Genomic DNA, 18149 nt, shown 5'->3' with positions numbered 1-18149 from the left:
ATTGTGCCAGGTGCTGGAAATCTCATCAGCCTGAGTCCTTGTGTTGGCTATTAGCAATGTGTGTCACTCAAAGATCTATAATAAGGAAAGTGGGTCCTTTGTTTATTAATATCTAGCACTCATTCAACAATTACTCTGTGCCAGGCACTGTTCTGAATGTTTTACTTCCACTAAATTCATTTAATCTCACAATCCCACGAGGTATAATAATAACCTTATTATTATCCTCATTTTACAGATGAGAAACCTGAGTTACAGAGAGGTGAAGTGACTTGCCTGTGGTCACTTGTAAGTGGCAGGACTGGGATTTGAACGGATGCAAGTTGTTTCTTGGGGCCATGCTCTTAACCCCTGAGGAGTTTTGTTCATGAGTGAAGTGCCCCCAATACCTTGCTTCAAAGGTTGATGAGCAGGACCTCAATGTCATCCTGATTCATTAGCTGCTCCTCAGAGTGAGAGTTCATGCTGACCTTGCTTCTCCATAGTGCTCGGTAAGGAGAGTCCTGTTCAGATGGGGACTGGTTCTTCATGCACTCTGTCTCTCTTAGGGTGAGTGGATCAGTTACTTGGGGGTGCTAGTTAAAATGCCGATCCTGTCCCAACTTCTGATTCCGTATGCTGGGGCGAGGCCTGGGAACATACGTATGTGATAAGTGGTCTTCATGGCCGATGCAGGTGATCCATGGCCACATTGGAGGAACTGACGGCGTTTTAAACACAATTTCCCAAAGCCTATCTGATAAGTACCTTCCAGTGGGCATCCTGAGGGGCGTCCTGTATAGTGTACAGAATAATTACTTTGTGGGGCCAAGAATTGAATTTTATTCTTTGCTTTGCCTCATTCATTCAACCCTTCCGAACTCAAGTGTTTCATGCACAAAATGGGAAAATAATACCCCTTTTGCCTATCTCAACAGAGTGTTACGACAGCACTTTGAAAACTCTAAGGTGCTATACAAATATAAGACATTAGTATTCATTGTTGTTTTGTCTGCTTATCACAAGTACTGTCAACTTCACATATGCACTGCTAATAGCCCACTTTCAGACTGTGTTGACATTTTAGGTGATTCTTACTTGAGTGTATTTCATTTGGGGACCCTGTACCACTGTGTCTGGCTGGCTCTGCGAGTACCAAGATGAGGGAAGAAAGGACCCAGGAAAGAGGAGCTGGAAGCTGCTGGATTCAGTGTGGAGTTCAGGGAACAGTTACATAGGGGTCAAGATCAAGGTCAGGGGTCAAGGAAGAGTTAGAGTCAGTTTAGTGTGGTGCTCAGACCGTAGCCTTGGCAAGAAGTGGTCTGGATCTAGAATTGGGTTTGAGGCTTCAGATGAAGGAATGGAGCCCAAAGTTTCTGTGAGGCTGGGGCTTCTTATGCATGCCCTCTGCCCAAGGCTCCCCTGGTGCTGGCCTGTGATAGGCCTATGCCAGCCACCAGGAGAATGGGGCCACATGAAGAGAGAAAGGTCGCTTCTGGCAGAACACCTGTCTGCACAGGGCCTGCTTTCGCCTCTCCCATTTTAATTTAGCCTGTTTGGAAGGAAATCACTGACTGGTTGATTACAAAAATGCTATTTGATTATTTTTAAGTAATCACAAACCAGGCTAAAGAAATGTTTTATAAGCAGATGTTATTAAGACACTGTTGTTAATGATTAAGGAGGATCAAGCTTGCTCTTGTAACAGTTAAAACTTAAAGTGAATGTATACTTCTGAATTGCTGTAAGATATTTGGAAAGAACTTATTCTCAAGTATTTTAAGCAGTTTCTTTACATGCTTACATACTAAGAGCAAAAAGGGGTTAATATTAGCAGTTATTACAAAGAGAAATTCCAGGACAGTCTCTGTCCAGTTTTTGTATTAGAAATAGCTGGATTACTATTGCTCCTTGAAAGCGCTCTGCTCTGCAACAGCAACAGGTGTATTTAGGGGGGGCTGTAAACAAATCAATGTCATTGTGGTCAAGAGAATGTTATAAATAAATTATTTTATAAAATTCTACACCTTTTTTAAAGAAGCAGACCACCACCCCATAGTTGGATTCACGCATGACTGTGTGCTTGACAAATGACAGATTTTTCAGTTCTTTCAAAAGGTCCAAGCTGGAGTTATCAATGCCGTGGAGGAGGGAGCTTCCAGAGTGGGGACCTTCACCTGAGATATTATAGTCCAAGGCCCCGAGGCTTTGAATCTGATCTGAAAAATAGAATAATGAAGAGCAGGAGAGAAGCCCATTAGCTGGGCAGCCTGGACCCAATGTCCTTTGCTGAGCACAGTCTGCTTGTAAGGAGGGGACGGAATCCATGGATGTCCAAAGCCATGTGGGCAAGTGGCTGTAGAAGTGGATGACAATCACCAAGCTCCTCCTTTCTGCTACTTACTGGAAACAAAGTGCCTTTGCTATGCCCTGTGGTCAGTGAGGGTGGCAAATGGGAAGATTGGGGACACTTTGGCTTCCAGTAGTCTGCAAGTCATTATAAATGTTTATGTAATTGAAGTAAAAACAATGTGCTTTCCATACATGTCTGCTTCCAGACAAGCCCCTTAGACAGCTCTTTCTGCAGCCTTTACACCCCTAAGCCCCCTACATGGACAGTCAGAAGTTCTGGCTGGTGGGGCTTGCTCCCTACAAAGCAGCAGGAAAACCTGGAGGTGAGATTGAGAAGGAAGTACAGGTCATCCTTGCTCCCTCTTCTGTGTCCTTCCTGTAGCTGGCCCCCTCTCTCACCCACAAACACCCAATACCCTCCAGCCTTGCCCTTCTTCAAGGGGGTCCACTATCCTTCCCTTCTCCCTAATCACCTTTCCTTTCCTATTTCCCTTCAGATTGCTGCAATCAGCTAGATGTCTCTGGTGTCAAGGGCGTAAATAAGACACAGTAAAGTACAAATGTCTATTAGCAGGTAAATGTGTGGCCTTCCTCCAGAAGAATTTGTTGTTAGAAACAAGATACTTGAGCAACCAAAGTGAGTGCACCCCCAGAGTTGGTATTTCAGCCATTACAGCTGGTGTGTGTGCGTGTGTGTTTGTGTGTGTGCATGTGCACGTGTGGTGGTGTTGGGAGGAAGGAGAAGGGGAGAGAGAGTGAGAGAGAGAGTAAGAGAGAGACATTATAGGAGAGCTTTTCATAGAGCCAATGTGTAAGGCTTGCAGTAACTCTGAGTTATTTATTCAACTATTTAATTCATTTTTGTACATTGTGTATATTCATTCAGTGGTATCTCCTTTAGATATATCACTTTTGCCTCCTTTGGATGTATCTGAAGCTGAGGTTCTATGGTGCTACTGGATCAATGGTTTTGCATAGGATGCCTTGTTTTTTCAGTGAAATAATCAGCCATTTAAGTCAATAATTGATTTGATCTTCCTCATAAAGAGATTCTTTTGTGGTATAAAATAAGTACACAGAGTCTAAGAAGCAGTGGTTCCCTCTATAAACTGTTGAGTCCCTAACCCAACCCTCTGTATAAAGAAGAACTTAGCTAGCTAAATATATACCTTTTTTGATGACGAAAATGACTTTTGAGGCAACTATGTAAAATATTTCTGGTGAAAGAGATTAGTATTATTTTGTGTGTGTGTACGACCTGTCTTATTTGTAATAGCAAATAGCTCAGAGTTCCTAATCTGTTGGGAAGCCAATCTGTTATGGTACTCAAAACATGTTTCTATTTATTTCATTATATTTGCTTACTTGGAACACTGGGTGAAGTCAGTAGATTCTAGAAGCGATTATAGAGCTGTATGGTAACAAGCTATGATTTTAGCTTATGGTTCTTTCACGTAAAAGTGGCGTGTTTGTCAAAGTATCCAAGGGTTCCAAAATAGAGTTATATACTTAGTTCATCCATTCATTCTTTCAGTAAAGAGCACTGATTCCATGGCATGCCTTGTGTTAGAGTCTTCCATATAGGAGGGAAAAATTTATAAATTTCAGTCTCTCCCACCCAAGTAAGAATCAGTAGAATGATGGAGTTCAGGTTCAGAACTAAAACAAGTAGACAAACAAAAAAACCCAATGGAATAATAAAAATACATGCAAAAACACGAGTAATTTCCAGTGTCTATAATTTAAGGGGGGGTGGTATGTTTTATATAAACATTAACATAATGATTTATTTCTTTTTTTTGGTTTATTGTGGTAACATTTGATTATAACATTGTATAAATTTCAGGTGAACATCATTATACTTCTGTTTCTGCATGGATTACATCTGGTTCTCATGTTCACCATCCAAATACTAATTACAAACCATCACCACTCATATGTGCCTAGTTATCCCTTTAGCCTTCCTCCCTCCCCCCTTCCCCTCTGGTGACCACCAATCCAATCTCTGTCTCTATGTGTTTGTTTGTTGTTATTATCTACTACTTAATGAGTGAGATCATATGGTATTTGACCTTCTCCCTCTGACTTATTTCACTTTGCATAATACCCTCAATGTCCATCCATGTTGTCACAAATGGCTGGATTTCATTGTTTCTTATGGCTGAGTAGTATTCCATTGTGTATAAATACCACATTTTCTTTATCCATTCTTCCCTTGATGGGCACTTAGGTTGCTTCCACGTCTTGGCTATTGTGAATAACGCTGCAATGAACAAAGGGGTGCATGTATCTTTACGCATTTGTGTTTTCACGTTCTTTGGATAAATACCCAGCAGTGGAATAGCTGGATCGTATGGTAGTTCTATCCTTAATTTTTTGAGGAATCTCCATACTGGTTTCCATGGTGGTTGTACCAGTTTGCACTCCCACCAGCAGTGTATGAGAGTTCCCTTCTCTCCACATCCTCTCCAACACTTGTTGTTTCCTGTCTTGTTAATTATAGCCATTCTGACGGGCATGAGGTGATATCTCATTGTAGTTTTGATTTGCATTTGCCTGATAATTAATGATAGTGCACATCTTATCATGTGCCTGTTGGCCAGCTGTATATCTTCTCTGGAGAAATGTCAGTTCAGGTCTTTTGCCCATTTTTTAATTAGGTTATTGATTTATTTCAGTTTTATAACAGTCACTACTTTTTCACTATTTTTGTGATTTTCCAAGATTTGAAACATTCTTAAGAATGGAAAATTTCTTCATATGTTGAAACCTTTTGGTAATTGCCTTCTTTTGAACACTTCCATTCAAAGGAATATTAAAATGTTAAATGAAAGAAAGGGATAGAAAAGTTATAGGCCAGAGAATTATAGAGCTAGGAAAAGAGAGAAAGATGCCACTGCAGAATTCAATAGTCTAAACTCGAGTCAATTAAATTAATATTAAAGTGGAATGAAGTGAAAACTAGAATGCTTATGCTACTTTCATCTGGTCAAATTCCTCCCAGAATTCCTGTTTCCATGAATATTTAGCTTTCTGGGACTCGGAAATAAATCTGATTTTTATCTTGAGGAAGTACATACCTTATATGTCCTGAAAAACACAAATGCAAATTCAATGAAACCCCCTAATATTGAACCCACCTATATTGAATCCCTGTGTATAGCAATCAAATTGGAAAGCCAGGTCTATTACATGCACATGTAATATTTCTAGAGTATATCAAATTCCATCCTATATCAAATTTTTTCCTCGGATTCCTAGAAATTTAATATAAGCAAGTTTCACTCTATTTGAAAAGGACATGATGCAATATAATGTTTTTCAATGAATAGAATTCTTGGTAATTCAATTTATGTTCAGAACTTCTTAAAGGAGACTCGCTTCCTAGAGGCCTTACGTCAGAGTTCAGTTCTGAGAACTTTACTCAGGTAACATTCTTTTCTGCTTGAAAGACTTTGCAGGAAAATCAGAAAGAATTTTGATGATTCATACACAATAATTTTAAAAATAACCATGGCACATCCCAGTCAGGTAGAGGGGTGATGTGTTTGGGAGACCAGGAAAGTTCTTGATTCAGGCTTATAATGTAGGACCATCCTCTGGACAGGGAGCTTCTCCTTGGTGGGAACTTGTGCCTTATTCCTCTTTATATCCCTGGATGGGCCCAAACACAGTAAGTGCTTAGGAAGACTTGGCTAAATTAATAAATCAGTTGGTGACAGGACCATGTCACAAGCACAAAGGAAAGCTTAAAAGCCATCATTTCCTTCTGCTTTCATGGGGCCAGTTTTATTCTTCATCTATACCTTTTGAAGGTATATATATTTCATCTATACCTTTTGAAGGTATATATAAAGTTTGAAGTTTCCTTCAATAATCCAAAATTGTTAATTTCTATTGCTTTGCATTTTCTTCCAATGTTTCTCTTTAATTTGGTTTTTTTTTAGAAAACTAATTTCTGATTCTAGTTGGTTTTCATTTTACACACACATCTATATATCATGTAACTCTGATTACGGTTATTGTTAAATAAAATATACTGTTACATCTCATGTTCAGCATCCTCTGAGTAGTAAACTAGGCCCGCTAAAAATGATATACACTTATTAAACAAATTCCATTTAAAATCTTGGAAAGCCTACGTTAAGAATACTGTCTCGTATTGCTCTGTCAATCTTTCCTGCACCTGTTAGCATGTTTAGAAAATGGCTTTTTATAATTCACTCATCTTATCGCAAGTGGAAAAAGATTCACAAAAGTAATTCCGATTATTCAAATTGTTTTGTAAAAGAAAACATAGGCAGTACGCTCTTCGACATCGGTCTTAGCAACATCTTTTCTAACACCACATCTGACCGGGCAAGAGAAACAATAGAAAAAATAAACAAATGGGACTACATCAAACTAAAAAGCTTCTGCACAGCAAAGGAAACCATCAACAAAACGAAAAGACAACAATTGGGAGAAGATATTTGCAAACCATACATCTGATAAGGGCTTAATCTCCAAAATATATAAAGAGCTCATGCATCTCAACAACAAAAAAACTACCAACCCAATTAAAAAATGGGCAAAAGACCTGAACAGACATTTCTCCAAAGAAGATATACGGATGGCCAACAGACACATGAAAAGATGTTCAAAATCACTAACTATCAGGGAAATGCAAATCAAAACTACAATGAGATATCACCTCACGCCTGTCAGAATGGCTATAATTAACAAGACAGGAAACAACATGTGTTGGAGAGGATGTGGAGAGAAGGGAACTCTCATACACTGCTGGTGGGAGTGCAAACTGGTGCAGCCACTATGGAAAACAGTATGGAGATTCCTCAAAAAATCAAGGATAGAACTACCATATGATCCAGCTATTCCACTGTTGGGTATTTATCCAAAGAACTTGAAAACAGCAATTTGCAAAGGTACATGCACCCCTGTGTTCATTGCAGCCTTATTCACAATAGCCAAGACTTGGAAGCAACCTAAGTGCCCATCAAGGGACGAATGGATAAAGAAGCTGTGGTATATATACACAATGGAATACTACTCAGCCATAAGAAACGACGAAATCCAGCCATTTGTGACAACATGGATGGACATTGAGGGTATAATGCAAAGTGAAATAAGTCAGAGGGAGAAGGCCAAATACCGTATGATTTCCTTCATTAAGTAGTAGATAATAACAACAATAAACAAACACATAGGGACAGAGTTTGGATTGGTGGTTACCAGAGGGGAAGGGGGGAGGGGGGAGGGTGAAAGGGATAATTCGGTACATGTGTGTGGTGATGGGTTGTAATTAGTATTTTGGTGGTGAACATGATGTAGTCCATGCAGAAATAGAAGTACAATGATGTACACCTGAAATTTTTGCAATGTTATAAACCAATGTTACTGCAATAAAAAAAAAAAAAACAAAAAAACAAAAAAACAAAAAAACAAAAAAACAAATTGTTTTGTAAAACATAAAATTAAGAACATATCCTATAATAAGCACTAACAAACTTAGCAACCAGATATAAATAAAATCTAGGTTATTAAAGTATTCCAATATGATAGGAAGGAGTTATATAGGCTTATAATTATCCTTGCTGAATGTAAACGGTTTCTGAGATAGTTTTAACTATTTTTAGTGGTTGAAATCTTGAAGCTTTCTTGGATAGACCAGTAGGATTGGTACAGCTTCCATCATTACAGTCCTTGTCTTTTAACTCCCCAACACATAATAAACCTACGAACTCCATTAACTGTAATGGGTGTGTGTGCAAGGTTGTAAGGGCATTTCGTTGGCCCTCTCATTGCCTCAAACGGAAGCCAAAATGAGTATGACGCCAAGTCTCATGCAGGTAATCAGCTACGTCATTTTCCATTTGAAAAGAAGTCTTTTCCAATAATAGAAATGCTGAGAGAGGTTATTACAATAATAAATGAGTTGGCAAGGTGATTTATGTTTGAAATGAATGTACCTTCTGATGGAATCCTCTTTAATTCCTTATAAGTCCTGGGTTTAGTGGACAGAGTCTGACTCTGGGAATCCGTCAGTTGAATACCCGCAGTACTTTGAATTCACTTGGTTCGTTTCTTGTGGACCAGACAGCTGTTTTCAATGGTCTTCCTGGCAGGTATCTGTTTGGGGATTAGTAATGCTTCACATGGTTGTACATCACAGGAAATGGATGTGTAATTACATTAACTATGCTTCATCTCTTTGGTCTCATTTATCCCAAATCACTGATATTGGAGCCATTCAATAATTCTCCATAACTGGTTTACTTCTTTAATGGCAACAACATGTTATACTAACATAGTGGTTTTAACTCTTCAAAATGCTTCTGAAACTTTCTCCTTGGGTTTGTCTTTGAGTGCGCCTGACTGTGTTTATCCAAACCTGGTGTTCCTGAGTGAGAAGATCTTTTCTGAGGCCACCTCAAAATAGAACCAGGTGTGAAATTCTCTAAGATCTGGATTAAACTCTAAGGAGAATTTAGAACTTGGAAATGGTCTGTGTAGGGTCATGGACTTTCAAGCTGTTATTGACCCTAAGCATAGGGTCAGACCACTGGTGGTCACTGAGGACCACCAGTGCTTCCTTCCTTCCTTCCTTACTTCCTTCCTTCCTTCCTTCCTCTCTTCTTTTTAAGTGAGATATACTGGAAGTTGTTGGTGTTCTGATGGGCATGAATCCCATTAGACTGTGGGAGAACAATGTCTCAGGGGAAAAAAGGTTAAATTCCAGGAGGCCAGTCCATGAGAAAGCAGGAACCCAAGTGCCAACTATGGAGATGAGGCAGAGATGTGACAGGAGGGAGGAAGAGGGTGTGGACCCTTTGGAGTTGGGCCCATATGTTTATGGTTGGGACTGAGAGGGAGCTCCAGTTGGTCTGCATTTATTTACTCAGGGGAGTACGAGGCATGGCCATCAGCTGAGAGGAGGTGTAAGCAGTTTTAGAAAGCAGAAAGTATGAAATTATCTTTTGGGAGAGTGGGGAAGCAAACCTCCCAGGGAGGTATAGTAAGATTGTCTGGAATTGTTGACGTGTGTGTCGGTCATTGTATGTGGTTCATTTTGAGGTTGGCACATTTTAACAGAGGTATTAACAGAATCCTGTAAATGGAGCATGATTGAAGAAAGGTCTGGGACATGCTCCATATGAGGAAGGACTAAAGGAATTGGGCTTAAAGAATGTTTGGCTTGAAGAAGAAATATTTAGAAGTAACACATTTCAGTAAAGAGCATGGGCTGTAGAGTCTGGCAGACTTGAGTTTGAATCTTGGCTTTTTTATCATTAGCTCTGCGACCTTGAGCAGGTTATCTACTCTCTCTGAGCCTCAGATGTTTCATCTGTGAACAATGTAAATAAACCTCCTACAGCAGGTTGCCACATCAAGGATCCAATGATATCTGCTATTTATTGTGTGTATGTGTGGGTGGGGTTATTACTCTTTAAATAACTAAAGAGCTGTCATGTGGAAGAGACATCAGACCTGTTTATATAGCACTGGAGCACAGATCTAGAACATGAGAAATTAAAAAGGCTACAGAAAAAACAACTTTCTCGTAGCTGGAGCTGTTCCAACACAGAATGGGTCTCCCTGTGGGGATGTGCGCTTCCCACCATTGGAGGTGCTGTGGCAGGGTGAGAACCTTTCAAGGATTTTGTAGAAACTCTTCCTGCTTTGGTGGGAAGGTTGGATTAAGATGCTACAATTTTATAGCAAATGTATTGACATGGATGAGTATATTCTGTATATATGCACGTAGAACTTATAATCTGCATCACAAGTTTGATGTATGTGTGTACAAACACTTGTTCTTGTAAAGCCTGAGAAATCAACCGTATCGTATTTTTGCACACATTATATTATTGGATCGTCTTAAGAATCTTGTTAGGTAGATACTATTATTCTATTTTATAGACTGGCAATGGAAGTGAGAGATGAGGTTGTTTGCTCATGAACTTATAGAAAATTAGTGTAAGAATCAATACTCAGTCCTATGATTTGCCCGATAATTCCTACCCCAATTCCTTCAAATTGAGTGTCTTAGAGTTTATAATCTCTTAAGCATTGTTCAAAGTCGTCTCTTTATTAAATATGAAAGACAGGGAAGATTTATCTTAAAGATTGTTTTGGATTTAATAATCCATTTTTTTAATGCCCAATTATTTAGGCTAATTTATCTCATCAGTTCTATGTTGATGAACACTCTTACAGTCAATTTGTTGAGCACTATTGTAATTTGCTAATATCATAGCATTTCTATAAAATAGCACTAAAGTGCAAAGTGTTATTACATCTAAATTTTATGATGAACAGGAGAAACGGCTGGAGACATTCATGGCGATACTATATGCAAAGTATAAAAAAGCATTTTCTGTTATTAACTAAACAGAAAACCTTCAGCTAATAGAGTCACATAAATCCAAATGGATTAGAGATTTGTTGAAAGAAAGTCTAGTTCTTATAAGACTTTCTCCATAATTGAAGGCTTTTACCAATTATGCTCAAATATTGTGTGAAAGGAAAAGATTTTCCCTCACTATTTCTGGTTACATGGAGAAAATATTTCACTTTGGTGAGAATCAGAGTAGCATTCATTTTTTTTTTTTTTTATTCAATGCAAGCTGGCTGATGCTTCTTTTTAAATTGGAGAGGAAATATTACAAAGCTCACTTTCTTAGAAATGGAAAATAATACCGCTCTTTAGAGGAAAAATGAATACATTGTTAAGCAGATCAACTTCTGAGTTTTATGGAAAATTATATAATTTAAGGAAAATAGCTAAAGCTTCAGCAGCATTTGCTAGAAATTGGAATGTAGTCAAAGATGGTTGAATGGGGGAAATTAGAGGAAACGGAGGGGAAAGCCATGCAGTGGATATAATTCAGTTCTGGTGGATTAGATGTGATGGTAACCAGATCTTTTTATTCAGTAACCAGCCTGATACTAAATATCTTCAGAGTATAATGACTTACAGAAGAACTCTCTGTTTTTTTTTTCTCCCAGTAGTAAGAGGAGGTAAAAATAAAGAAAATTCCTTGCAGTTGGGAACAAGAATGGAATTTAACACAGTGGTGTAAAAAAATCAGCATCTTTGATTATAGGAATATTTCAAAAAAAGAAAGACTCATGGCATTAAAATGGCTAAAGATTAACTCACATTTTCACTCACTCTCTTTTACCATCTATAAATGATTTCAGAAAGGATTTTAAAAAGGTGCTGTATTAGTTTCCTAGTGCTGCCATAACAAAGTACCACACACTAGGTGGTTTAAAATAATAGAAAATTATTGTTCTGGGGGCCAGAAGTCCAAAATCAAGGTGCTGGCGGGACTGTACTCTCTCTGAAGGAGCTAGGGAAGGATCTGTTCCAGGCCTCTCTCGTAGCTTCTAGTAGCCTCAGGCATTCTTTGGCTTGTAGATGCATCACTCCAGTTACATGGCTGCCTTCTCCTTGTGTGTCTTCACATCATTTTCTCTCTGTGCATGTCTGCCTCTGTGACTAAATTTCTCCTTTTTATAAGGACACCAGTCATCCTGGACTAGGGCCCACCCTAATGACCTCATCTTAGCTTTATTACTTCTGTAAAGATTCTATTTCCGAATCAGGTTACATTCTGAGGTACTAGAGTGCTCTAGACTGAATGTTTTTGCTCTCCCCAGCCCCCCACCCCCCACTTCCTGCAATTTCTGTGTTGAAACATTATCCTAATGTGATGCGGTCTAAGGTGGGGCCTTCGGGAGGTGATTAGGTCATGAGGGTGGAGCCCTCGTAAATGGGATTAGTGCCCTTATAAAAGAGACCCCAGCGAGTTATCTTGTGTCTTCTACCATGTGAGGACACAGTGAGAAGACAACCGTCTAAGAATCAGGAAGATAGTTCTCGCCAGACGCCAAATCTGCGGGCGCCTTGATCTTGGACTTAGCCTCCAAAACAGTGAGGGATAAATTTCTGTTGTTTATAAGCCATCCAGTATACGGTATTCTGTTATAGCAGCCCAAACTGACTAAGACAGCGGTGTTAGGATCTCAACATATCTTTTTTGGGGGACACAATTCAACCCACAACAAGCGCCTTAAACATCTTTTTTTTTTCTGTCAAGGAGAGTTGACCATGTGAATTGTGGAGAAGCCACAATTCTTTCCACTTCTCATTACAGAATTGGAAAGATATACTAGCATATAAGTTGCTATAAAGTGCCATTGCAGGACTTTTGCACAAAATACGTGCCAAGATATATTTTTTGACTGACTGACTGTGCGATCATGTGATGTGGTCATTTTTGAAAGCGCTTTACAATCTTTAACTCCTTTTGGCACCATTCAGGTGTGAAGGCTGGATTTGTTAGCTAGAGCCAGAGACAACCTCCTCCAGCGTACTTGTCACCTCTGAACCGTTTACCAAAGAGCACAGCTGAGCAGAGGACTCTCAGTGTGAGAGAATAGGGACAAGACACCCCTTGATAACTTACCTCAGACCTATACGGCAATTTGCATGGGATTTAGAATCTTTGACTCCAGGTCAAAATGATGCAACTACTGGTTTGTTTTTCCTTGGCTCTGTCAAGCTTCTCAAGATTTCCCTCTTTTCTGGTCTCTGAGATGAACAGCATGTTTGCCTGACCCACCGTCTGCCCAGATGGGCTGCCTCGCCTCCTTCCCTTCTCTTTGCCCATCCTAACTCCACCAACCTCCAAGCTTGCACTTATTCATTCCTGCCGTATGGATTCCTCCTGCTATGATTTTTCAGTTTTGGTAAATGATCTTTCAGCACATCCACGTGTCCCATCTTGTGACAAACTTGTTTTATTGTTGTTTAACTCCCGAACATTTTGAGCATATTTATGGTATTTCCCCAACCAGACTTGGAGCTTCTTGTGGCCAAGGACCATTTCTTTCCCCAGTCCCACAGAGCCTGGTACACAGTGGGTACTCAACGAACCGATCATTGAAACTGCTTCCAAATGGGGATTCTCTCAGTGATTTAGCTTCATTAATGCATGTGTTTCTTAAAATGGAAATGATGATCTTCAAATAATAAGTCACATTTTCAGAGAATCTCCTATTACTTCTGTTAATCATACCAAATGAATTTTGAGAACATTCTGCCAACCCAGGAAAGGGGCACGTCAACCTCCCTGATTTTTATAAATGACAATATTATGGGTTGTGATTCCTTGCCCAGATCCTGTGATTCTTAAATAAGTACAAAAATAAAAGTATAGAACACTTAATGTGATTGGGTGTTTTGTGGAAACTAGTGAAAGAGCTGGTTTTGTGTCCAGATTGTCTTAGGGCTAAAACAGAGCAGCACAAGTGGACAAGTGACCAGCCAACATCTGTATGACATATGCCATAAGTCTATCAAAATGGTTAAATGTAGTAATGTATGTAAAGCTCAAAGGCTAAATCTATAGGATCTATCTTTATCACGATGGAAGTGCCAGTTATTGACTGCATATATACCCATAAGCATACATCTATGCAGTGGAATTAGACACCATTGAAATAGATATTTTAATTTCCTGAAGTGTGTCTACCCTGAGACTCACAGAATTGGTAATGTTGGCCTTGATGGTCCACAGGAAATTGAAATAATAAAATCTTTTGGTAGCATATGAGTTGACCCTATACATAGAGGCTGAACCTAAATGCCAGATTGAGGAATAAATTCTAATTCTTTGATTATAAAAGCCTTTTCCCTGAGCACAGCACCTTGCCATCTGTCTTTTTAATCTCTGCAAGGAAAACCTCAGCCTGATTCCAAACTCTCTTTCCATAATGGGAAATCTCTCTGTGTTTGATGAACCTAAGTGAAAAATGCAGTCTCATATCCATGTATTTATTAAATCTCTGGTTGCATAAAGGCCTCACTCCAAAGTAATGTTCAAAATAAATTGCTTCCATGATTGTATTGTTAGAATGCACATGTATGATTTCTTCTCTCTGCATTCTAAGATGACAATGTATCTTGGAGAGCGTTAATGATGCAAATTCAAACTACCTGGGCAATCAGCAACAGACAGATCAGAAAATTGTAGCGATTGGCCTAAGGACTCCCTCTGAGTTCTTCTTAGTGCCAGAAGGGCTCAGAGGCCTCCTCAAGGAGATTCAGCTTATCACTTTTTTTTTCCTCTGCAGACTCTAAGTCAGAAAAAATGATTTTTGCTCAGGGCTTGACAGTTCTTCCCCATGGTTGGGGGTTCACCTGAGTGCTCCTTCAAGATGCCAAATCTGACATCACAGTCAACAAAACTGCCCGTGAGGCTCACAGTTATGCTAAATCCCTGACAATCTTTGTTCTTCCAGCAAGACGTGTGGGAGTGTGGCTTCTATGGTAGGTCATTTTCAATTCAGTCTGGTGCTTGCCACAGTGAGAAAAACCAGTGTAGGTGTGCTCTTGTGGGGTTCTTGCTGCTCTTGGACTGTTAGCATTCGAGTAGTCAGAAACACTGTACTATATGGCCAATATTTTTCCACTGCTTAGCAGGCACAAGGAGCTTTGCTTATGTATCTCATTTAATTCTCATGACACTCTTATGAGGGAGGGATATTTATTATCCCCTTTACAGGCGGGGAAACTGGGGTTTAGCAAGATTGAGACATGTGCCAATGTTTACATGGTTAGTAAGTAGTAAAGTTGAGATCTGGACCCAGGCAGGCTGATGCCAAAGCTTGAAGGCTTGCCCATCCTGTCATATCTCTGAGGCAGTGTGGGGAGTGGTTAGCAGTCCCACTGCCTGGGACTGAAGGCCAGCTGTGCTGCTTTCTCCTCCTGGGATCTTGGGCAAATTTCTATACCTCCCTGAGTTGTCTTTTCCTTGTTGTGAAATGAGGCTACTAGGACCCTGCTACACAGGACTGTTGGGAGAATTAAATGAGATAATGCATGTAACGCACCTGACACATAAATGTTAGCTAATATTATGGTAAGTGTATCTCACAGTTACCTAAGTTCGGTCTCTAACTCTCTAGTTTAAGAGCTAGCCCTGCTGTTTCTTCAATCTATAGGGGAGACTTGCTAAGTTGACTGTGTGAGGGGACTCTAATGGAGGAATCCTAGCTCCTTAAACACACTAACGTGTTGATTCCGTGTGCTCATTGGCCTTCCAGTTCCAAAATAAAGAGACATCACGTTCTCGCCTAAGAAGGGCTTTGGCAAAAGCCAAAGGACGGTAACTCCAATCATCCCACCTCTCAATGGAGAGACAGTAGAGAGTGGACTCAGAGTCCTGGTCTGGGAGCAAGGAGACCTGGCTTCCAGTACCTATTAGGTCAGAGTGAGCAGGATTTAGTTATAGCTGGAACTCACAGTTCTCATTCATAAAATAGGAGAACAGAGATAGGTATTTCCTAAGGTTCTTTCTGCTCTGATGTACATGAAGTGAGGCTGCGTCTTTCTTAAGTACCTCTTTACCGTTAGGTTTTTACAAGAGTTGCGCCCTTGGTTGTGGAAGAGGAGCAGTTGAGGGGGAAATGCGTAGAAAAAGAGGAAAGTAACGAGGATGCAGATGCTTGTGGGAGGTGGTGGGTGGGTTTGGGCTCGAACAGATGAGTAGGAGAAAGGAGGGAAAGAAAAACACAAGAAAAAGGTCAGATATAAGAAACAGTTGTAAAGCAAACAAGGAAAGGCTTGGAAAATAATGACTCCATTATATTTGATCAAAAACATTATGATTTGATGCCTTTACTTGAACTTGACAGAGGATACCTCATATTTGCTTCATTAAAACTAAGAGGATGTGGTGCTGGACTTGTTTTAATCAAAAGAAATGCAACAGAGGAGAAGTAAGAATTCTTCGGGTGACCTAATATTCTTTAAAAATCAATCCAATGATTTAAGTGTAGTGGATGATTTTAAGATGAACCGAAAGTAGAGTAAGGAATAAAGCCATTAAGGTCTCTGCTACTAAAACATAATAAATAGTCCAGAAACAGACCAAATTATATATAAAAGTTATTATATCATAAAGATGACATTTCAAATCAATGGGGAAGTAATACTTTCAGTAATTGATATTGGAACAATAGGCTAATTATAAAATTACTAAAATTTAACCTCATTAAAATTAAACTATCTTAAAAAGGTTAAATTTCTCTTGTTCACATATTTTACCTATATTAAATTCCAGTTAGATTAAAAATTTTCAATGTAAAAAAATAAAACCATAAAATAGCTAGAATAAAATTCAAGATCATATTTTTGTAACATCGAGGTAGAAAAGGCCTTTCTACACCTGATACCCAGGATAAAATCATAAAAAGAAAAGATTAATAAATTATACCACATAAAGTTAAAACAAAATAAAACTGAAATACAAGAAACAAAATCTTGTATGATCAAAAATATCATTTACAGACAAAAAAAGGACAAGATAAGAAATATATTTGAAGCATACATGTCAGAGGGATCTTTATCTTTAAATTATATTGAAGTCTGTCAAGTCAAGGAAAAGACAAATAATCCAATAAGAAAATGGGGAAAAGGATATAAATGGGAGATTTACACTAAAGGTCCCCCAAATTAATGAAGAAATATGAAATAAAATATTGAGATATCAAATTGTACAAGATGAAAAAATGATCAATCCTATTAACGGTGCAGTTGTCAGAAAATAAACAATCTCCTGCTCTGTTTTGGAAATGTAAATTGTGCAGTCATTTTGAATGACAATCAGGCAAAGGTACTCTTTCATCTACTCATTTAAATTACAAAATTTTGTCCTATGAAAATAATAAAATGTATGAAACAAAGATTATGATTTTAATCGCAGGAAATATAAACCCAATGACTCTCCATAAGGAATTGACTTAAAATATTATGTTATATCCATACAACAGAATACCATGCAGCCATTGTTATGCTCAGGTAGGGCTGTCTTTAATCATGTGGAAAGATGTCCACAAAGGAAAAAGATACATTATGAAGCGATTTGTACAGGTAGTAAGAACCCATCTTTAAATCAAGACATGTAAGTTTTTAACAAAGTGGTTTAAAAAATAAAATAAAATAAAATGAATAGATAAATCACAAAAGAAACATGTAAGTTTGTATACCAAGAGGAAAATTTTATGTGATGTACATTAAATATTAAAAATTAAAAATGATAGTATCTGTGCGATAGATTATATTTTACGATTTTTGTCATTTTCTGACATTATTCATATTGACCACACGTTATTTTATAAAAAACATTAAAGATGTCCCATTTGAAATATAAACATATGTGAAGAGTAGTTGTGAAGAAAATGATAGCTATTATCATCAAACATGTTTTTGAGTTACAGAAGAATAAAGAAGAAAGTTTCCAGGGCCCGCCACTTCTCGCCAGGCCCAGGGGCATCTGAGAGACAGCCCTCAGGTGGAGTTGCAGGTGCTACAGTGGGATGACGTGTCGTGTATTACAATGGCAAGTGGCTAAGGGATATGAATGGGGTACTGGTAATGTCTGCTGCAGGGTCTGAGCTAGAGCAAAAAGGATGAGGATTCAGACTTGAGGTTGCTTTCGGTTTGATTTACTTCTGAACCAGCAAACGAGCAGTACAGAGGACATACGCAAGATCAGGACTCAAGTAAGTGAATGCAGGTATGCGGATGCTCCCCTCAGCCCCCCGCCCAACACTCTGCCTCTCTAGTTTGTCCTGGACGAGCACTTGGAGTCCAGTGGTCTCTGTACTCCCCAGAGTGAGGCACTGACCACGTGGGATGAGCCCAAAACTTCAGGCTCCACACATTTTTAGCCTCAGACCAAGGGATGGGTTCTGTCAATTCTCAAGTTCATTCTATTACCTTGTTTCTAGTTCTTGGACTTTTA

The sequence above is a fragment of the Ceratotherium simum genome, chromosome 14 (genome assembly GCF_057802395.1).
Source record: "Ceratotherium simum simum isolate JZ-2026a chromosome 14, ASM5780239v1, whole genome shotgun sequence".
Taxonomy (NCBI): Eukaryota; Metazoa; Chordata; class Mammalia; order Perissodactyla; family Rhinocerotidae; genus Ceratotherium; species Ceratotherium simum.
The sequence above is the reverse complement of the archived record's forward strand: the minus strand, read 5'-3'. Positions refer to the sequence as shown.